The sequence below is a fragment of the Gekko japonicus genome, unplaced genomic scaffold, assembly GCF_001447785.1.
Source record: "Gekko japonicus isolate JY-2015 unplaced genomic scaffold, Gekko_japonicus_V1.1 scaffold55, whole genome shotgun sequence".
Lineage (NCBI taxonomy): Eukaryota > Metazoa > Chordata > Lepidosauria > Squamata > Gekkonidae > Gekko > Gekko japonicus.
This window is the reverse complement of record NW_015160837.1, coordinates 1,345,368-1,368,233: the sequence shown is the minus strand read 5'-3', so window position 1 is coordinate 1,368,233 and position 22,866 is coordinate 1,345,368. Positions and strand designations below refer to the sequence as shown.

The following is a 22,866-nucleotide window of genomic DNA, read 5'->3' as shown; positions in this document are numbered from 1 at the left end:
TGGCTCTTCGGCTTTGAAACGGAGATGAGCACCGCAACCCTAGAGTCGGATTCGACTGGCTTTCGAGCAAGGGAACCTTTACCTTTACCTTTATAGTATTGTTGCACTGTGGAAAATGTCAAAATCCCATGTATAAAGGATGTATTGTTTCAAGGGGGAAATTAAGTAAATATTAATATTGTCCTCCTTGTATGATGGAGATCCTAATAGTGAGAGGAGATTTCTTCCTCCTTGGATAACTTGAATTACAAGTCATTTGTGCGTTTTTTCTTCGGTTTGAAAGAAGTAAAGATGTTGGGAGCCTGTTGTGATCCATGTATGGCTTTCAAAAATGTGATTAATTGTATCATATTTTGAAAAGGCAGCCGTGTTGGTCTGCAGGAGGAGAGCTACATTTGAGTCCAGTAATGCCTTTAGAAGGGGCTGCGGTGGCTCGGGTGGTTAAGATGCTAAACTGCAGACCGGAAGGTCCGTAGTTCAGCAGTTCGCGACCCGAGTGCCGTGTGATGGAGTGAGCTCCCGTCTCTGGCCCCAGCTCCTGCCAACCTAGCAGTTCGAAAGCAAGAAATTGCAAGTAGATAAATAGGGACCGCTTCGATGGGAAGGTAGCAGCGTTTCGTGCGCGTCGGCGTCTAGTCATGCCGGCCACATTACCATGGAGAAGTCTTCGGACAGCGCTGGCTCTTCGTCTTGGAAACAATGAGCACTGCCCCCTAGAGTCGGATTCGACTGGCTTTCGAGCAAGGGAAACCTTTACTTTTTCTAATGCCTTTAGAGACCAACAAGAGTTTGAGGTATAACAAAGGGAGCTTTGAGTCTGGAAAGCTTGTACCCCCCCAAAAAATCTTGTTGGTTCTTAGGTTGTACTGGACTCTGTGGCAGATATGTATGCTTACTCATCTTGATTGCTTGAAGAACTGTGGCTTTGTACTTTCTATATGCATGTGTGTCCGTGTCCTTCTGAATGGCTTCTTCCTCCTATCCTATACATGAGAGCCAGAAATCAAGTATTGGGGGTTCAGTTATTATGGGTTGTAAAATTAACACTTTCCGCTACTTTGTGCTGAGTTTTCTTTCTTGCTGACAAGAGGAAAAACCTCTGAACAGAGGTAACTGTTATAATCAAGATGTCTTTAAAAGATTTGCCAGAAACGGCTTAGCTACTAAGGTGTGACTCAGCTTGGGGGGGGGGGGGGGGGTTCGGATTCTGTGCAGCAAAGGAAACGAGAAAACCTGAACTGAAAGTTTTTAAATAAAGATCTGAAACTGAATCTATAGGAGCATGTTGAAACAATTTCGTAATACTGATTACACTATTACACCCTTTTCTTCTTAACGCTCAGTTTGGTATTAACCCTTTAAGTCATGTACAAGAAGAAGAAGAAATTGGATTTATTCCCCGCCTTTCACTTGGAGTCTCAGAGCGGCTTACAAACTCCTTTCCCTTCCCCTCCCCACAACAGACACCCTGTGAGGTAGGTGGGGCTGAGAGAGCTCTGACAGAAACTGCTCTTTATCAAGGACAGCTGTGCCAGAACTACGACTTGCCCAAGGTCATCCAGCAGGTGCAAGTGGAGGAATGGGGAATCAAACCCGGTTCTCCCAGATTAGAGTCTGCGCACTTAACCACTGCACCAAACTGGCTCTCAACAAAAGAGTTAATGTGGCAATGAATTAGATAATTAAAACACAGAAGGACATTAGTTTCCCGTCTTATTCCTTTAATAAAGTGTATGAAAGACTGAATAGAAAGCAACTAATTTGTTTGAGGTAAAGATGTATAGTTTTTGCTTTATACATTATGAGTAGCTCTTAATCAACTAATGAAGAAGTCTGTATATATGTTAAGTGTCGTCAGGTTGCTTTCAACCTATGGAAACCATATGAATTAATGACTTCTAAAATGTCCTGTCATTAACACAATTGCGCAGGTCTTGCAAACTGAGGGCCCTGGCTTCCTTGATTGAATCAACCCCTTCTCATGTTGGGTCTTCCTCTCTTCCTATTACTTTCAGATTTCCCTAGCATTATTGTCTGGTCTTCTCATGTGACCATAGCAGGCCTGTAGCTAGGGCTTTTTTTTTTTTTTGGCTTGTGGGGCAGCCGTTATGTGTATGTACAGAACTGCCAGACAAGCGATGTATCACTCAAAAAATGTTTCAGGTTTTTGTTGTTCAGTCGCACAGTCGAGTCCACCTCTTCGCGGCCCCATCGACCAGATCCCGCCAGGCCCTCCTGTCTTCCGCTGTCCTCTGAAGTTGGCTCAACTTCATGTTCGTTGCATCGATGACACTGTCTAACCATCTCATCCTTTGCCGTCCCCGTCTTCTTTGACCTTCAATCTTTCCCGGCATCAGGGTCTTCTCCAGTGAGTGCTCCCTTCTCATTGGGTGGCCAAAGTATTTGAGCTTCAGGTTTACTACAGGTTTATTACAAAGGTGCTAACCAATACAGAACTTGTTTGTCATTCTGCCCTTTTGAATGATTAGAGTAGAAGTCGACATGATTGGGCATGAAATTTTTCTATGGATGTTATCTGTGAGTGTTTTCTCATAACCTAGCAACACTGGACTGTTGTTCTGAAGAATGGACAATGACGACTTCTGTGGTTGTAAAACACGCGCAAGGCAAGAGAAAGCTGACTCACCTGTAGCAGTGGGTGCTCCAAAAGTTACAGCAACTGCAAGGACTTCGTATCCATTTGGAAATGCACCTTTATAGGAGAATAGCAGAACAAAAGCATTCAGAGGACGGCGGAAGACAGGAGGGCCTGGCGTGATCTGGTCCATAGGGTCGCGAAGAGTCGGACTCGACTGTGCGACTGAACAACAACAAAACAGCAGAAAACAACTCCACCCAACCTGCCTCCCCCAGCTGCTGTCCAAACCACCGAGCAAACTGTGCCGACTGGGAGCAACTGGGAGCAGCCGCCTCTGTGGGATTCAGACTATGGGAAAGGGAAACAGTAAAGGAAGGCGGAGCTCTGCCGAGCCACAGGTGCTGGCTAATCAGGGAATGTGCCAGCGCTGAGGCACCTTTCCAGAAGGAAGGAGGACTGGCAAGGAACCCGGAAGGAGGAGCACTGCTGAGTATGTGAAATCGTGTTGCAGGCCCAGCACGGCAGTGCAGCTTACTTAATAATATGGCAAAAAATGTAAAGGTCAGGGAAAATTGGGGGGGGGCAGGGCAGATTAGGAAAGGGGCGTCACCCCAAGGGCCCTGCGGTAGCTACGGGCCTAGACCATAGTATGATAGTCTCAGTTTAGTAATTTTAGCCTCTAGGGAGAGAGCAGGTTTGATTTTATCTAAAACCCACTTGTTTGTCTTTTTGACGGCCCATGGCATCCATAAAACTGTCTTCCCAATGCCACATTTCAATTGTGTACACAGGTATAATCTTACTGAACAGCTTTCTAAAGAACAGTGTGAGTGTGTCAAGCTAGCCAGTGACAAGTGATTTTCTCGTGCTACTTAACGTGTGCAGGTAATGGCATGCTCAGCAAAACACAGGCTTTTATTTATTTCAGCTTACATCCCACCCTCCCCGCGAGCGAGCTCAGGGCAGATCACAACAGCAGTTTTACGAAATCGTTAAAACAAAAAGGCACAATAATTTGGCAGCGCTGTAACTAGAAAGGTATAATAATCTCAAGTGATGGAAGCAAATAGGCAAATAGCCTATAACCACCCAAATATGAGGATCTTCTTAGTCTGGGCCAGGGGTCATTTCCTCCAGGAGCGCACAGGAGCGGAGCTCCGGCAGTAAAGAGCCCAGGGGGCGGGCACATGCAACAAGCCCCACCCCCTGCTCCCAGCAGCCCTCAGTCACAGCAAGCAGCAGCCAGGTAAGTTGCAGAGCTCCCCATGGCCCCCTGGTCCAAACCAGCCCAGTGGCACCTTTAAGAGCAAGTTTTATTCAGGTATAAGCTCTCCCTCCTCTGCGAGGACAGATCTGCACGTCCCCCCCCCCAATAGCTAGCAATCCAAAACAGTCCGGTGGAGCCTGAGCGGTGGGTGTTGCCTTCTGACACACTTCCAGTGATATCAGGGGGTGTGGCATATGCAAATGAGTTATGCTAATGAGTGGTGCTAATGAGCTCCTGCACCTCTTTTTCTACAAAATGAGCCCTGGTCTGGGCCATACAGAGGTGGAAAGCTTCAGCAAGGGAGGCTGAATAATCAGGCGCCCGCCACCTCAACCAAAGGCCTGTTATACAGGCTCTGTGGAACTGTAATAAGTCCTGCAGGGCCCTGGTCTCAATCGGGAGCATGTTCCACCAGCCTGGGGGCAGGGCGGAAAAAGCCCTGGCCCTGGTTGAGGCTAAGTGGACGTCCTTTGGGCCAGGGACAGCCAGCAAATGCTGGTCACTGTGTACTTTATACAGCCGATGGAACAGATTGTCATCTTGAAAAGCTCATCTTGTGATAAATATGACTTCGTCTTCCAGATGCTACAAGACTCTTATTCTGCGGCTGTCGTGTTGCAGCCATAATCCTGGGTAGTTATGCTGGGGTTCATCTGCCGCCAGAAATACTTAGGATTCTGGGGGCAATAATTTTGTCTTTGGAAACAGGATAGGTTCAGTCGTGGAGAGTGTTAAGCAAAAAAGAAAGACCGTGCCCTACTCCTTCAAGGTCAGTTGGACTCATAGGTCATCTTCGTTACCCGATCTCTCCCTCACTTCAGACTAAAAATTAATACTGGCCTTATATATTCTCACAAAGCACACAACATTCAGTCTCTGTATATAGTCACGGCTTTTACAACACAAAAATAGAGCTGGGAAAATAAACATGTCATTAGAAAAGAATTTGACTTGATCCAAGGCCGACTGAAGCAAAGGGTAAAGTTTCCAGACACTTTTAAGTTGTGCTGGAAGCAAGTCTTCCTTTAAGAACGGGCGTCGGTGTTCTTTTTTTTTTTAATCTAGCAAATTTATTACTAATGCAGCTTTTATGGTGAAAATAGATACCAGCAACAGTCTCTTTTATGATTGAGTAATGCTTAGGTCTTGGTACTTGTGACAATTATGCTATTATTCCACATAGTTTAACACCATGAATAAGCATGCAGATTCCATTGCCTCAACAACTAGATTTTTTTTAGCAATGATAGTGGTACATGTACCGTGAAACCCTGAAGACTGCCACCATGAACTTCCCCTAATCCAGTAAAAAACCAGTTATCTCCCTCTAATCTCCTGGCCTACCTGTCACTGTGTTATGTGTGTTGTTTTAAAAAGTGTTAACTGGTTACAAGATTGTGGGTGATTTTGTTTTGATGACTTTTGGGTTTCCTACCAGTTTCAAAAACACTGGTGCCTTTTACACTAATGTAAACTTGTAATAAATCCAGGACAGTTACATTCTTCTGTAAAATGTAACAGTTGGGCCTAAAGTGTTCTCTGTGATAATTGCTGGGTAAGCGAAACGACGACTGACACAAATACTTAATTTCTTTGTAGTGCGGCGATTGTTAACACACATCTTCTGCTGGTGATCCACCAGGCCTAGAGAAAAATGTCCTGTCCCCTTTAATAGAGGCTTAGTGTAGAGAAATGGGCTGCTGAAGCTAATCTGGGAGAACTGGGTTTGATTCCCCACTCCTCCACATGCAGCTGCTGGTGTGACCTTGGGTCAATCACGAGTTCTCTCATGAGCAGTTTCTGTCAGAGCTCTCTCAGCCCCACCTACAGGGTGTCTGTTGTGGGGAGGGGAAGAGGAAGGAGATTGTAAGCCACTCTGAGACTCCTTTGGGTACTGAAGGGCGGGGTATAAATCTTCATCTTTTCATTACAAGGAGAACACCAGCTGGTAAATCATCCCATTGCACTCTGTTAAAGGGCCAGGGTTTCTCTTCTCCATATAGTTTGCAATCCTAGCTCCACTTTGAGCAAGTAGACATTATAAAAGCATTTGTAATTTCTGGGCAAGTTTTACAGGATGAATCATTAGATACCATCAATAATTCAACCCCAAATCAATTTTATGCCCTCTGCTGCTATTTGCATGGCACATGAGGAAACTGGCACTAGTGTACTGTGTGGTTTGTGTTACTTGCATAATACAAAGTGTGACACCAGCGTTTGTCTTAAATCCTGCCCTTCCTTTTAGGAGCTTCAAATGCCATAGCTGGTTCCTTTCCACCCACAGCTTTTCCTCACAGCAGCCATGTTAAGTAAGTTGGGCTGAGAGATATTGAGAGGTCCGAGGTCACCCAGCGAGCATCATGACATATTTGGGATCAAAACTCTGCTCTTACTGATTCTCATCGAGCCCTGACCACTACATACCATGTGGTTTTCGGTACAACACTATACCAACTTTTTCAGAAAGCTTTTTCTCAAAGACTTCTCGTTTGTTTCTGAAGACAGAAGCGAGAGGCTTGCGTTTAAGTGCATCTTTAATATTCTGGAATGTTTCGGTACCCTTCCTCAGCACACAGTTTCTTTAAGGCTTCCTTTTGATAATTGATCATAATGACCACTTTTGCCTAATAAGTGTCAAAGTTAAGTCCTTTTGGGGGGGGGGGTTGATCTAAATGTCTGGAAATTTCTTATTCTAAATAAATGCTTATTTTTCCTGCTGTGCTCAGAGGAAATGGAAATCTTCCAGATTTTTTCCCCCAATGTGGTAAATTGCCAAAACAAAATTGTTTGCTAGCACATACATAAAGTATAACCAGGAGATATGTGTGTTCAAGGAAATCTGCTCTGTCGGGGTCCTGCCAGTGGTAGACATCTCAGGGTTGGGCATGGGTCAGAGGCACTGTGAATGATTATTAGCAATGTATTTACCTTTAAGGAGCTGTGGTGGCTCAAGTGGTTAAGACGCTGAACTGCAGGCTGTGGAAGGTCGGTAGTTCAGCAGTTCGAGACCCGAGTGTGCCGCATGATGGCGTGAGCTCCCGTCTCTAGTTCCAGCTCCTGCCAACCTAGCAGTTCGAAAGCAAGACATTGCAAGTAGATAAATAGGTACCACTTTGGTGGGAAGGTCACAGTGTTCCGTGCGCCTTGGTGTTTATTCATGCTGGCCACATGACCACGGAAATGTCTTCGGACAGCGCTGGCTCTTCGGCTTTGAAATGGAGATGAGCACTGCAACCCTAGAGTCGGATTCGACTGGCTTTCGAGCAAGGGAGCCTTTACCTTTTATTTACCTTTAACATTAATTCTCCAGTTGACGGGGAAACATGTCTTGTGGAACGTAGAAATTCCCATAACACAAATCTAAGCACAGCCCCTTCACAGCTAATATGAACTGGCAAGTTGTCTCTTGTGGTTACAAATAATATTCTCTCTTTGTTCTTTGACACCCGTTGTAGGAATGGATATCCAGCAAAGTGTCTCTCATCTTAATACCCCTAATGCAAACCCTGTTCTGAGTTTGTTTTGCCCTAGTTCAGCTCTGAAGGAATTGGGGCCAAAGCGCTCGCCTTTTTAAGTTACAAGCCATGAATTTTGAGGTAGGGAGCCTTCGGAGATCCACTAGTGCTGCTAAAGGTTGTAGTTTAATGTTTTTGAATTTTATTACAGCTATTTAGTGCTCTGTACTGTAGCTCGCTCACAAAAGACATGTCATTGATTTATACTCGGAGACAACAAATGCCAATTCAATGTGCACTCAAGCAAAACTGCCACTATAACGTTAACAGAAATCCTAGCTCCTTTATTTATTTATTTGTTTATTTGTTTGTTTGATTTATACCCCGCCCTCCGGCAGGCTCAAGGCGGCTACAACAAAGGCAATTGCCATAACAACAGTTAAAACATCATAAAACAATAACTACACAGTAAAAACAATCATTAAGTAAAGTGCAGTGCTCTTGATGTTAAAATTTTTCTCAATCCAAGATGAGTTCATTCATCAACCTAACCTGACAGCATGCATTCTTTGGTTACCTAGGCGTCTGCCCAGGGCCGGCTCACCTCCAGATCTAACCCACCATCAAAGATAGCAGCTCGGTGGTGGTACAGTGACGGCGGCGGCTCCTATGCAAAGGCCTGGCGGAAGAGCTCCGTCTTGCAAGCCCTGCGGAACTGCGCCAGGTCCCGCAGGGCCCGAACCTGCTCTGGGAGCTCGTTCCACCAGACAGGAGCCACCGCCGAAAAAGCCCTGGCCCCGATTGCAGCCAGCTTGATGTCCTTGGGGCCGGGAACCATCAATAGGTGCTGCGACCCCGACTGTAGCGCTCTTGGGGGAACATATGGAGAAAGGCGGTCCCTTAGGTACGCTGGACCCTGGCCATCAAGGGCTTTATAGGTAAGAACCAGCACTTTGAAGCGAATCCGGTATGCTATAGGCAGCCAGTGCAGTGCCTTCAGCGCAGGCTGGATGTGGTCCTGTCTAGTAAGACCCATCAACAGCCTGGCCACCGCATTCTGCACCAGCTTTCTCATTGGTCAGTTTGTTTGAGGGAAGGAACTGAAGCAGGACATCACAGCTCACCTCACTCATATGACTGAAAAGCTGAAGTGAAATCAGCAAGCAGTTTCAGTCTTTTTGCCTGCTGGGAAAGTTAAGTGTTCACAACTGAGCAAAGTCCAGGGAGGTCACAGCAGAGAGGTGATGCTTAATGGTGCGCTGAATACGGAACCTGGAGAAAACAAAACGCACACAGACACCGACAGCCAGAGTCACGATTGTGGAAAATATGTTGATAGCAAGAATAACGCTTGAGGTTGCTCTTTCTTTTACAGCTGCAGCATTTAGGAGCCAATTCTCTTGGGCTGGTGTGATCCAGTCCTTATTGTGCTTAGCTGCACACACACACAGGCTTTTGAATGGAACATAGAAACTGATGTGTTGCAACTCTGCATAATCATAATTGGATGGGCTTTGGTATATTTTTGGAATGAGACCTGTAGTCCTTTTCTTTCATACGGCTATAGTTTTTGCAATTGCTGTATGGATTTGGAAAGGGATCATTTGTGGACAACAAATGAAACTGCAAACTACTTTCAAGACTGAGCATAGATGGTTGCTTCCAGAAGATAATTTCTACACTTATAAAGGGAAAAGACACAGAATTAAGACCCTAAAACGTATGAGGAGAAATCAGAAAATTAAGAAGATGAAACTCACAAAAAAGATGTAAAATTTCTGAGGGAAGTCCTGAGATTTTTGATGGAGGTAGATCCTACCATATCTCTACTGAGGGAGCCCCTGAGACTTTTGATAGAGTAAGACCCTACTACATATTCTTATGTATCGAAAGAATTTAATACAATGTTTAGACAAAGTCCGTATTAGTAGAAAATAAGAAATTGTATATTCATATATTTGCAACTTTTATATGATAGCAATTCGGTGGCGGCTCCTATCTGGTGGAACGAGCTCCCGGAGGAGATCAGGGCCCTGCGGGACCTTATGCAGTTCCGCAGGGCCTGCAAGACGGAGCTCTTCCGCCAGGCTTTCGAGTAGGAGCCGCCGCCATCACTGTACCGCCACCGTGCTGCCACGTCTGGCAATGCGAACTGGCCTTGGGAATGGAGAACGGACATAGCGTAGACCGATCAAGAGGAGACAGTAGATCCTCTGAAACATTGTATTGGAGTCCCCGTCTTGGATGACATATTGTTACGAGCACCGATTTTAAAATGTAAATGGAATTGACTGTTTTATCTGGGTTTTTTTGGTTATGTATGGCAATTTGCCTCTTGTTAGCCGCCCTGGGCCCATGTGAAAGGGTGGGATATAAGTCAGATAAATAAATAGATAGATAGTACAAGGTGGAAAAATGATATAGATTCAGATAATGTATGAGGTACTATAATAGAGGGAAAGATGGATATGAAATGTTGTACCCCAATTTTATGTTTGTTTCTTTTGAAGATAAAATTGATTCATGAAAAAAAAAGGAAATGGACTCTGGCAGGTTTGACAGGAGGAGGAGGAGGAGGAGCGATCCCTGGCACCCATCATCAGTGTTCCCTCTAAGCTGAGTTAGTGTTAGCTAGCTCACTGTTTTTTAGCCTCCGGCTCACACATTTTTGACTCAGCTCAGGAAGGGTGGGGCTCCAGAGCAAACTAATGTAGGCAGTAGCCAAACTGCTCGCTCACAACTTTAATGCCAGTAGCTCGCAAGGTAGAATTTTTGCTCACAGGACTCCACAGCTTAGAGGGAACATTGCCCATCATCACAGGTGACTTCCAGGCCATGCAAGGCTGTTGAGAGCCACCACAAGCCCCCGACGAAGATTTCCCTGTCTGATCTCCTGCTTCTGTCACCCCACCTCAAACATAATGTGAAAAAGCATATGGCCTGTCCGTCCCCTTGGCGCCTAATGACGTTCAGGTTCAGGGCCCCTTGATTTCCCTCATAACTTCAACTCCCCAGGTAATCCTGAGAGACCCTGCTGATTTGTCACCTCTTTCTCAACCGCACCAACCTGGGGCTGGCTAGGAAACCATTCTGAGAGCTGTACCACTGAGAGGAAACGTGCACTGAAGTGGAATTCAGAAAGCTGCCACGGCCAACAGTGGCTAAGCAATAGTCACCACTCGAGCAGGGGTAAGGTTCAGTATAGGCTGTAAAACACGCTGCGTGTCTTGAGCATTCCATTTTGCGACGTGTGGAAAGAGTACAGGTTTTGATGTCTGTCAGTAGGCTCCATCCACACGCCCGCTGGGGTGTTGTGCTGCCATTAGACTATAGCAATCGCTCACCTCCTGGCTTGTGCTATTCACACAGGAAAATCCAGTTGCCAATGATTTTGAGAGTGCATCATCCAAGGGTACATAGGTGCAGTCTTCGGGCTAGTTCATGCACGCGCATCGCATGATGACTCAGCCCTTGAAGCCAAATGTTGAGAAGAGCATTCACAAGCTCCGAGGAGAAAACTGGGGCTTTTGGCTAAAACAACGAAAGGGCACGTTGACCCAAAGGAAACTTTACGTAATCTTGCATTTGCTTTCTCTAGAAGACCTCCAGGTTTTCACAAGGCTTTCCTCATTGAGTAATATGCTGAGACAAAGTAATTAGTAACGCGAGTGATGCTTTCTCAGTCTTGCTTTCCACACAGTCCACAAAGTTATCATTAATAGAATCATTAATAGGATCATTATTGAAACAGAACGAAGTTTGAGTCCAAGGTCACCCAGCAAGCTTCTACGGCAGACAGGGGATCCAAACCCGGGCCTCCCAGATCCCAGTCTGACGCCCCAAGGACTCATCAATATGCAGGGTTGCCAATTTCCATGTGGGGCCTGGAGATCTCCTGCTTTGACGACTGCTATGCAAACAACAGAGATCAGTTCCCCTGAAGAAAATGGCTACTTTGTGTGGGTGGGCGCTACGCCATTGTACCATGCTGAGGTCCCTCCCCAAATCCCACCTTCTCCACCTCCAAAACCTCCAGGTATTTCCCGAACTCAGGACTGGAAGCAGGAAAGAGCAAGAGTCCAGTAGCACCTTGAAGACTCACAAAATCTGTGTCAGGGTAGAAGCTTTGGTGAGTGACTGCTCACTTCTTCAGATACAAATGTAGTTCGACTTTAAGGTGCCACTGGACTCTTGCTCTTTTCTCACAAAATCTGTGGCAGGGTAGAAGCTTTGGTGAGTGACTGCTCACTTCTTCAGATACCAATTTAGTTCGTCTTTCAGGTGCCCCTGGACTCTTGCTGACTTTTCTACCGCTTACAGACAGACTAACACAGCGACCCACCTTGATTTACCTTCAGCACTGGCAACTCGACTCACATGGGCAAGTCAGCAAGCAACACCCCTGCATTCAGAAGCCGGCCTTCTGATACCCCACAGGAAGGGCTTCTTTTTCTGGGGGGGGGGGGATGTGTGCCGGAATGGAGTTCTGGAACCTCTTCGACAAAACTCTTTAAATGTTTAAAAGTTCATGAGTTCTTAGTACACGGATGGAAAACTTCATTTCCCTCTTGAGAGTCCCGGCACCTCTTTTCCAAAACAACAACAACAAAAGCCCTGCCCACAGGGGTGCAGCAAACGGAACAAAAAATCCTAGCGGGGGTGCGGAATGGCTGCGAAAGAGAAAAGTCTCTGGTCTGCCCTTGAAGGATTCTGCTTGAACTCCACAGTGGACCAGGCCCATAGCCACGGTGGGGCATTTTGGGGCGCTCCGCCGCCACCTGATGATGCCAGACACCCCCACCCCCAGTATACCTAGCCCCACAGCAGCTGTGAGGCTGGGGAAAGAAGGGGAAGTCGCCCTGCAGCTTCTGGTCAGTTTCACTCCCTCCCCATCAGCTGAAAGGAGGGGAGTGAAATTGACCAGAAGGCAGGGCCGTTTCCCTTTCCTTCCCCAGCCTCCCCCTGCTGGGAAAGGGGGCTAAGAAAGGGGGGGAGGGCCTGCCCATGGTGGTCGGAAAGCCAATCTCTCCCCCATAACTTTCCATGGAAGGGGGGGGTTGGTTTTGGTGGGGATGCCAATCTCTTTCTCCCATAACTTTCCATGGCAGGCGGTTTGGGGGGGGGAGCCAATCTCTCTCTCCTGGGGTTGCCAGTCTCCAGGTGGTGGCTGGAGGCCCCCTGGTGTGACACCTGATCTCCAGGGTGGACTCTATGGCATTATACCCCATTGAAGTCCCCCCCCTCCCCAAACCCCGTGCTCCTCAGGCGCCCCTCCCCAAATCCCCCGTTATATATTATTTTCACGGATAAGCATTATGGGTGCCCCACGAGGAAACAAATTTGCCCCACAAAACGGGGGGGGGGGGAATCCTGGCTACGGCCAAGGCTCCCTCTAAGCTGTCTCGTGAGCAAAAACTCTACTTTGTGAGCTCCTGGCATTAAAGTTGTGAGCGAGCCCTTTGGCTGCCGCATAAGTTAGTTCGCTGTGGAGCCCTCCTTCCTGAGTCAAGACAAAAAGCTGTGAGCCAGGGGCTAAAAGACTGTGAGCTGGCTCACACTCACTCACTCATCTTAGCGGGAACACTGGCCACGGCCCTTGCACTGGTCTGGACCAAGGCTCCCTCTAAGCTGTGGAGTCCTGTGAGCAAAAATTCTATTTGGTGAGCTCCCAGCATTAAAGTTGTGAGCGGGCGATTGGGCTGCTGCATGAATTCGTTTGCTCTGGAGCCCTCCTTCCTGTAAGGTAAAGGTAAAGGTTCCCTTGCTCGAAAGCCAGTTGAGTCCGACTCTAGGGTTGCGGTGCTCATCTCCGTTTCAAAGCCGAAGAGCCAGCGCTGTCCAAAGACGTTTCCGTGGTCATGTGGCCGGCATGACTAAACACCAAGGCGTACAGAACGCTGTTCCCTTCCCACCAAAGTGGTCCCTATTGATCTACTTGCAATGTCTTGCTTTCGAACTGCTAGGTTGGCAGGAGCTGGAACTAGAGACGGGAGCTCACTCCGTCATGCGGCACATTCAGGTCTTGAACTGCTGAACTACCGACCTTCCACAGCCTGCAGTTCAGCGTCTTAACCACTTGAGCCACCACAGCTCCAAGACCTCCTTCCTGAGCGAAGACAAAAATCTGTGAGCCGGAGGCTAAAAAACGGTGAGCTGGCTCACACTCACTCAGCTTAGAGGGAACACTGGCCTGGACCCCTGCCTGGGGCTCGGTGCCACTTCTGGAGGCAAACCCGCACGTGAGAGCGCAGACAGAGGCAGCACGGCGCCGCCACCGCCGCGCTCTTGGTTGTGGGGGAAAACCAAAAAATGCACCCCCCCCAGTCCCGCACCCGAGCAGCAGCAGCCGCCGCCTCTGCACTGCAGCTGTCCTCCTCCTCTTCCTCCGCACGTGTCCCCAGCAGTGTTCCCTCTAAGCTGAGTGAGTGTGAGCTAGCTCACAGTTTTTTAGCCTCCGGCTCACACGTTTTTGTCTCAGCTCAGGAAGGAGGGGGCTCCAGAGCAAACTAATTCATGCAGTAGTCAAATCGCTCGCTCACAACTTTAATGCCAGCAGCTCACAAAGTGGAATTTTTGCTCACAGGACTTCACAGCTTAGAGGGAGCACTGGTCCCCAGCCCGGGGCTCCCCAACCCAGCAGCCGGGCGCGCTTGGCTTGGCGCGGGCCTCTCCCGGCGGGGCGGCGCTTGCCCGCCTTCCTGCCGCAGCCGCCTCGAGTCCACAGCCTCTTTCCCCCTCTCTCCGCCTCGCGGGCCCAGCCGGGGCAACCACGGCTATTTCCGCAGCGTCTCCCCCTCTGATTCCGCAGGAAAAAAAAGACCGTTTCCAGGCCCCCCGCCGCCGGCTGCCCTTGGGTCTCCTCCCCCTGGAGAGAGGGAGAGGGAGACGGAAGCCGGCAGCAGAGGCTTATTGTGGCGGCCTCTTCGCCCCGCCCCGCTCAGGGAGAGGCGGGCTGGCCCCCTGCTGGGATCCCCGGGCACTGCTGCCCCGGGGCGGGCTAGGGCACTACCCCCTATATAGTGGCTAGGGCCGCCCTTGACAGGAGGCGGCTCTCCTCCCGCCTGCGCCGGGCACGTACTAAACGGAGCACCAGGAGGAGGAGGGCAGGCGCAGAGAGGGGACGTCCCTCTGGGCTGCTGCGAGAGCGGGCGGCCCGGGGGTGGAGAAGCCGAGTCGGGCTCTCCCGCGGTTCTCTCCTGGCACGGCTTTCGCTCTTCTTCTCCAGGGGAGACCCAGCCGAGGGGGCGCTGCTGCTGCGGCGCACGTCCTGCGTGGGGGGTCTGGGACTCTGGGTAAGCGACTTTCGGTAAGTGACTTTCTGTTCTCCGGGACAGGAAACCTCCTTGGGTGCTTAGTCGAAGGCGGCGGCACCTGCTCTGCGGGACGGGTCTTGCTGCTTCCTGCTGCGTCTGAGGAAGTGGGTTTTTGGCTCGCCGGGAGGCATGAAGACGGGGTTCGTTTTCGAAGGGACTCCGGTTTAAGGTTGCTAGGGTGTTGAGCAATGCTCCCTCTAAGCTGTGGAGTCTTGTGAGCAAACATTCTACTTTGTGAGCTCCTGGCATTCAAGTTGTGAGCGAGCGATTTGGCCACTGCATAAATTAGTTTGCTCTGGAGCCCCATCCTCCCTGAGCTGAGACAAAAATGTGTGAGCCGGAGGCTAAAAAACTCTGAGCCAGCTCACACTAACTCGGCTTAGAGGGAACACTGGTGTTGAGCCGGTGGTGCTGAAGGGGATCACCTGCAAGACCCGGGTTTGAATCCCTACTCGTGCCATGGAGGCTCACTGGGGTGACCTTGGGCCAGTCACATCCTCTCGACCTAACCTGCCTCTCAGGGTTGTTGTGAGGATAAAATGGAGGAAAGGAGAATGATGTGAACTGCTTTGGATCCCCATCAATGCTCCCTCTAAGCTGTGGAGTCGTATGAGCAAAAATGGTACTTTGTGAGCTACTGGCATTAAAGTTGTGAGCGAGCGATTTGGCTGCTGCATAAATTAGTTTGGCTCTAAAGCCATCCTTCCTGAGCTAAGACAAAACTGTTAGAGCTGGAGGCTAAAAAACTGTGAGCTAGCTCACACTAACTCAACTTAGAGGGGACACTGGTCCCCATTGAAGAAGAAGAAGAGATTGGATCTATATGCCACCCTTACCTACCCGAAGAAGTCTCAGAGTGGCGAAGAAGAAGAGGAGATTGGATTTATACCTCACCCTTCACTACCTGAAGGAGTCTCAGGGTGGCTTACAATCTCCTTTCCCTTCCCCTCCCCACAACAGACACCCTGTGAGGTGGGTGGGGCTGAGAGAGCTCTTTTGAGAACTGCTCTTGAGAGAACAGCTCTGAGAGAACTTGTGACAGACCCAAGGTCGCACCAACAGCTGCATATGGAGGAGTGGGGAATCCAAACCCGGTTCTCCCAGATTAGAGTCCATGCTCCTAGCCACTACACCAAACTGCCTCTTGGGGAGAAAGGCAGGGTATACATGAATTAAATAAATAAAATAGTTAAATCAGATGGGTTTTGACACTCTTGGCTTTGAGACCAGACACTGCTGCTGTGCTGGGGTGGTGGAAGCAAGACTGCGTATTTGGTGCAACCCAGAGTACATTTGCTCCAATCCGGCCCTTGCAATGCGGTTTTAAGCAGAATTTCACCTTCCCAGCCTGTGACAGGTGTAGAAAGGTGTAACTCTGCTTCGGGGCATGCTGTTAGGTTAATGAATATATGGTCATGTTTCCCAGAGTGTCTGCCCCTGAGGCGCCTCCAGTCTGAATTTTAACAGCAGGTTATTCATGGGATTTATACGACAGTCACTCTGCCTAGGATTGCACTGGAATTGGAGGAACTAGTTTCATAGGAGCAGCTGCCTTGCGGCAAAAGCCGATAAGAGAGTGTTGTGGCACTTCAGATACTAGCAAGAGTTTGCTCCAGCGCCAGCTCTCACAGACCAGAACCCAGTGAGTCAGATACAGATTTGCAGTGAAAAGGAGAAAGTAAAATTGTTAAGGGATGAATGTGTGGCTGTGTGTTATGGACACGTTGTGCAGTCCTGCGAAAAGCCCTTCTCTGTTCGAGGGGTCTCGCTGCCAGGTAGAGTTGCACAGGATTGTAGCCTTGGCCTTCATTTCCGTTGACACTAAGAATAGTGGTGGAAAGTCACGGCTTACCATTGAGAGGTGGTTGGCCATTGCCCGCTTCTGCAGCACAAACCTGGTACCTGTTGGAGGTCTCCCATCCAAATACTAGCCAGGACCAACCCCTGTTTAACGGCTTCTGAGATCTGACCAGATAACCTGGGCTATCCAGGTAAGGGCAAATACCAAATATCCAAATACGTTTTTGTAGGCGGATGCCTCGTTCCTGCTTTGCACGGTTGGGATCCTCTGCGGTTGCCAAACTGAAATATTCTAAAGTCTTCGCTTTGCACTGTACACTTCTGTTCATGAACTTTTTTGCACGGTGAAACTGAAAGTGGGTAAAAACGATGGCAACAAAAAGATGCTAGGCATGTCTGTCCTGATCTGTCAGTTTCTCTAAATCCTTGCTCATGTATTGAGGCAAGCAGAGGGTTACTGAGGTGTTAGATGGGTCCTGTTGAAATTCCACAGTTCATTAAAATATGTGCTGTTTCTGATGCATGTCAGTTCTGATGAGTGTATCTTCCATCGCTTCATATGTGTATATATAACTGTGTTCCCCTGCTTCACAGCTCTACACTGGCTCCTAAAGATGCTTTCAACCATTAAAAACCCATTACCAAATTACTACTTAGCATAACACCAATGGCATGGCGTTTGAAGGTGTGTTTTTAAATCGGGTAGCTGTTGAATAAAAACCAAGACCCTACTGAAATGCTTCGGCGTGCATTCGATATTGCCTCGTTTCTTGCAGGCAGAGGCATACTGTAGATTTAATTGGCAGAGCGACCGCTGAGATCCAAATGCTGCATCAAACTCGTTTTGTCGGAGCCAGCTAGTTTGCGACGGTATCAAATTTTAGAACGAAGGGCACAGTTTTGTTAGTAACCGAATACACAGTACCTGGTGTGTGGGTTTTTGTGTGACGTCCCCTTCTGTCTTGGGATACGGTGACAGAGGATCCGTCTGCCATTCTGTGCTGCAGAGCGAAGGATAAAATTTCAGCCAGGGGACTTTGCTGCAGTTTAGAAGTCCCAGTGATGATGTAAGTTCACCTGTGTTAGTGGTGATGGAAGCTGAAACAGTCTTGGCATAAACGTATGATCGGGGGAGGGGAGGGTTTTTTTTTCCCCATTGCATGGTAATACTTCTCTCCACTAAACCGCTAACTGCTGTATGGTTGACTGAGATTACAAATATGCAGACCTTGATGGGTATGATGTTTTCCAGGGGAGGCTCCTCCGAAATGCAGTCGTCAGCCATGTTTACATCGACAGCAACTTTTTTTCTTTGATGAGATCTAGAAGGCAGGATGTGATTTGGGGGTATGATGTTGCAAGCAATGAACCGTAGGCTGGACTCTCAGAGTAAGCTGTGCAGATTCATTTAATGTTACGTGGCACAGCATAGTCTGTTTCCAAGACCGATGTTTTCTAAAGAGTTCGGGGTTATATATGGAATAGCCGGAACAAGAAGGAGGAATGGAGAAATGAGCCCGCTTTGCAGGGAGGGCGGGGGTATAAATTTGATAATAAATAAATAAATAAATCATGGAGACAGGGGGACATTGGGGGCCTACGGAGGAAAGATTAGGAGCTGTTTTGGGCAATTAAAAAAAATCGCCCTGTCAGCGGAACCTGTGTCAAAAACTATTGTTATTGAATCTGTCATAAACACAGAAATCAGCAGTGACTGTGGCTTGTGGGTTAATCCCCACCCCATGCAGGTATTGAAACTTACAGTTAGTGTGGTATAGTTGTTAGTATGTCAGAATAGAATCTGGGAGACCCAGGCCCGTAGCTGGGATTTTGTGGCTTGTGTGGCAATTTTTATTTTGGTGGGGCTGCCATTATTTTTATGTCAGCTCCAATCTGCCCCCAAACCCGACCGCAGGGTCCACCCTTCCCCCCTCCCCTCCTACGAGATTTAAAGGGCCTTTCAGCTGATTGGCAGGGAGCACATGGCCCGCCAATCAGCTGGAGGGCCCTTTAAATCTTGCGGGAAGGGAGGGAGAGGAGCGTGTGCCTAAAGCATTTGAAGGATCCCTTTAAATGCTTTTGAGAAGAGGCGGGGGAGCGGGCGTGTGCGCATCCCCACGATTCTTCTCCAAAAAACCTTCTCCAAAAAAATCTTGTGGGGCTGGCCTTTTAAGGAAGGGGGCAGAGCCCTCCAATAGCCCCACTCTGCTGTGGAAGCTCGCTGGGTGACCTTGGGCCAGTCACACGCTCCGCCTGACCTAACTCACAGGGTTGTTGTGAGAACAGGAACGATGTTGGCTGTTTTGAGTCCCCGGTGGGGGGGGGGGACAAGGCAGGGTACGAACAAAGTAAGGAAATAAATCAATCTGAACTTCAGTCCCGCGGCTTAATCTTTAAAATGTAAAACGAGAACCTTTTTCCGTTACGAGCTGTTGTGTGCAAATCTGAAAGCATGTGTCCTATTTTAGGGCAGCCTTAAAAGAGATTGGACTGCCTGTTTGCTGCATGCCATTTGGGAAGGAGGCTAATACTTCTGAGCTGTATCGCTTATGGGACCCACTGCAGTACAGATGGTGGGATTTATGATTGCAGCTAAGCCCGGGAGATTGAAAGCAACATTACTGTTCAAAATGGGGGGGGGGGGAGGCACTCTTGCTTCCTCTCGGAGGTCAAAAGGTCTTGAACTGCTCACAGTTGTTCTCAGCGGTATTAAAGCGCTCATGAGCTGCTGTGTAGGAAGCGAGAGGAAATATGCAGAGCGCACAGACTTTCATGAAATCAGAAGTAAGAACCATGAGAACAAACCAGGGTAAAAACAATAGGCCAGAAAAGCAAAGTGTTCCATACTGTATGAGATACTGTCACCTTTTTTCAGGGGTCATTTCGTAGAAAAAGAGGTGCAGGAGCTCATTAGCATAACTTATTAGCATAACTTATTTGCATGTGCCACACCCCCTGAAGTGTGTCAGATGGCAACACCCACCACTCAGGCTCCACTGGACTGTTTTGGATTGCTAGCTATTGGGGGTGGGGGGGAAATGTGCAGATCTGTCCTCGCAGAGGAGGGAGAGCTTGTACCTGAACAAAACTTGGTCTTAAAGGTGCCACTGGACTGTTTTGGATTGCTAGCTGTGGGGGGGGGGAATGTCCAGATCTGCCCTCACAGAGGAGGGAGAGCTTGTACCTGAAGGCGGGCCGTGGGGGGGCTCTGAAACTTTCCTGGCTGCTTCTTGCTCCTCGTGGCCCAACTGAGGGCTGCTGGGAGCAGGGGGTGGGGCTTGCTACATGTGCCCGCCCCCTGGGTGCCTTACTGCCGAAGCTCCACTCCTGTGGGCTTCCGCAGGAAATTACCCCTGCCTTTTTTTACTTTCTAGAGACATGGATTGCTAGCGGTCTCATTTAGCTTGGAGAAAAAAAGATGGAAAGACAGATTGTTAATTTCTGGATAGGGCAAAGGAGCAATTTTAACAAATGATTCCCCCGAAAAAGAAAAGTGGCAGTGGATAATAAGGTTTTAGTCCAACCCTTTGCCTTTTGTGCTGGCCTTCTATTTGCAGGGAGCTTTATAATAACAGGGAACATTTGAAACGTTGGAGTATACTTGGCCCTTCCCGGTTTCTCTTTATTCTTTTCCCTCTGCTGTCTAGCCCAGTTGTTAGACCACTTTTTAAAACCAGAGTATCAAAAAAGAGAGCCCCTCATGGTCAATGCTCCCTCTAAGCTGTGGAGTCTTGTGAGCAAAAATTCTGCTTTGTGAGCTACTGGCATGAAAGTTGTGAGCGAGTGATTTGGCTGCTATGGTCACTTTCTGGGTGCCCCTGCTGCCTCTAGAATATGCCTTTGTGGTATGGGTGAAGTGGATGATGTCGAGCATTACATTCTGAGATGTTTATGGCACGAATCACTTAGGCAAAGGTTTATTTATCCTATTGTACCTCTGTATAAGGAGCTGCGGTGGCTCAAGTGGTTAAGACGCTGAACTGCAGACTGTGGAACGTCAGTAGTTCAGCAGTTCGAGACCCGAGTGTGCCGCATGACAGAGTGAGCTCCCATCTCTAGTTCCAGCTCCTGCCAACCTAGCAGTTCGAAAGCAAGAAATTGCAAGTCGATAAATAGGTACCACTTTGGTGGGAAGGTACCAGCGTTTCGTGCGCCTTGGTGTTTAGTCATGCCGGCCACATGACCACAGAAACGTCTTCGGACAGCGCTGGCTCTTCGGCTTTGAAACGGAGATGAGCACCGCAACCCTAGAGTCGGATTCAACTGGCTTTTGAGAAAGGGAACCTTTACCTTTACCTCTGTATAATGGAATTGCTGAGCAGGATTTGACCATGTTCTTGCTTTCTGATACTGATGCACATGTTACTAGCAGAATGGCTTTGTTTGCACTGGCGGCAAAAAAGATAAGACAGGGTCTAGGACTTACTGCAAGTTATTGATTTATATTTCTGTTGTGCTTTGATTTACTTTGTGTTGTTATGGCCAATGGCTAAGACAATAAACGAAACTTGATTTGGCTGCTGCATCAATTAGTTTGCTCTGGAGCCCCATCCTTCCGGAGCTAGTACAAAAATGTGTGAGCTGAGGCTAAAAAACTGTGCACTAGCTCACACTGACTCAGCTTAGAGGGAACACTGCTCATGATCTACCGGTGAAGGTGCTGGTGTGGCAGCAAACAACGGCAGTGGGGAGATGGCCATTGTACTTGGCCAGGCACACCAGTAAACCTGAGCCCCAGTGGTGCTGCCAGTGCCAAACCAGTTTGCCTTCCCCTCTTGGGTAAAGAACCAGCCCCACATGCTGGGGAAATGGTCTAGCGTATACCCCTGTCCTATGCGTCAGGTGGGTGCCTATCTCTGTGGCTTCCTCTGTGCATCCTCTACTCCAGGAACTCCATGATTCATGGAGCTATGGTCCATATGGAGCTCCAGTGTTGCCTCTACTCCAGGAACTCCATGATTCATGGAGCTATGGTCCATATGGAGCAGAGGTCCATCAGTGGCTATTAGCCTCAAGGTATAGATAGGGGCTCTGGGGCAAGTGATGCTCTGTCATCTTGGTGCTTGGGGGGGTCAACAGTGGGAGGGCTTCTAATGTCCTGGCCCCACTGGTGGACCTCCTGATGGCACTGGTATTTCTGGCCACTGTGTGACACAGAGTGTTGGACTGGATGGGCCTTTGGCCTGATCCAACATTGGCATCTCTTATGTTCTTATGAGCTGACTTTCCCCTCTCCTTCAGATCTATCAGCTGGGGGCTCCCTTGGCCTCGTCTTCTTCCCTCCCCTGTTTCAGGCCCAGAACTTCTTTTTCAAACTTTGCATTCACTTTGGTCTGTAAGCTCTCTGTCCAGAAATCTTGGCCCCTCTGGGTTTTGTACAGCAACTGTCCTGCTACTGTGGTGCTACTAGACGTGTAGTAGTTGAGTACTATCCTTTGTCAAGTCGTGCCGAGTCTGTGCCATGAGTAAGCCTAGACGGGGAAACCCCCAGGGCTGTTACACCCACTTCTCACCCCGAGTCGGCCCTGGAAAGTGATTTTCCATGGACTTCATTACTATGCTGCCATGGGGGTTGGGGAGATCTGTTGACTACTAATTGCTACTGCAGTCTTTCTGTGCTTCTTAGCGGCTGTAATGCTTATCTCTAAGTTGTGCAGGCGGTGTGATGTCTAGCTTCAGTGGAACCGTGGGAGAGAGGTTGGTTCCCAGCTTCAGCGCTAACGGCCTGAATTCCTTCTCCCGCACGCGGGAGTATGGCTAATTGGCCAGGGCATTGGGGGGGTGCATGCGAATACCCTATATCCTATTATGCCGACGGGCAGCCGCCATTCTTAACAGTGCCTATGTTAATGCATCTATAGCTCTTCAATAAAGTATTACCTTTCCTGAGAAGTGTGTACTACGTTGTTGGCTGTGGGTTCTGACAGAACAGCAGTGAGGCTGGATACAAAGAAATGAAGCATACCCAAGCACCAGCCTGGCTATAGAAGAAATCAGGGCTATTTTTGGGCAGGAACGCACAGGAACGGAGTTCCGGCTGGCTCCCAAGTTGGCCACGCCCAGCAGGAGCTCATTAGCATAATAGGCCACACCCAACAGCAGAAATTCATTAGGATTGGCTACATTAGGGGTGTGTGGCCTAACATGCAAAGGAGTTCCTGCTACAAAAAAAGCCCTGAACAAACAAGGTAAACAGAATAACAAGCAAAAGGTGGGTGTGGCTGGATGTCGACACTTCTGGTAACATGGGGGTGCAGCCTAATGTGCTAATGAGCTGTGCTGGCAGGGGTGTGGCCTAATATGCTAATGAGTTTCTGCTGTTGGGTGTGGCCTATTGCGCTAATGAGTTCCTGCTGGGCTTTTTCTACAAAAAGAGCACTGTAAGAAGATTAATGTAGGCCATGGAAGCTGCAGAGTTCCAGCGATGTA

The 22,866-nt window shown here is 48.5% G+C and overlaps 1 protein-coding gene across 1 annotated transcript in view; it reads left to right on the top strand.

Moving 5' to 3' along the window:
* Window positions 1-14,438: 14,438 nt before the first annotated feature.
* TBC1D1 (TBC1 domain family member 1) overlaps window positions 14,439-22,866 on the top strand; it is a 156,152-nt gene continuing 147,724 nt past the window's right edge. Inside the window, 1 exon segment of the mRNA XM_015418418.1 lies at window positions 14,439-14,630. The gene's annotated coding sequence lies outside the window, so the exon portion shown is untranslated.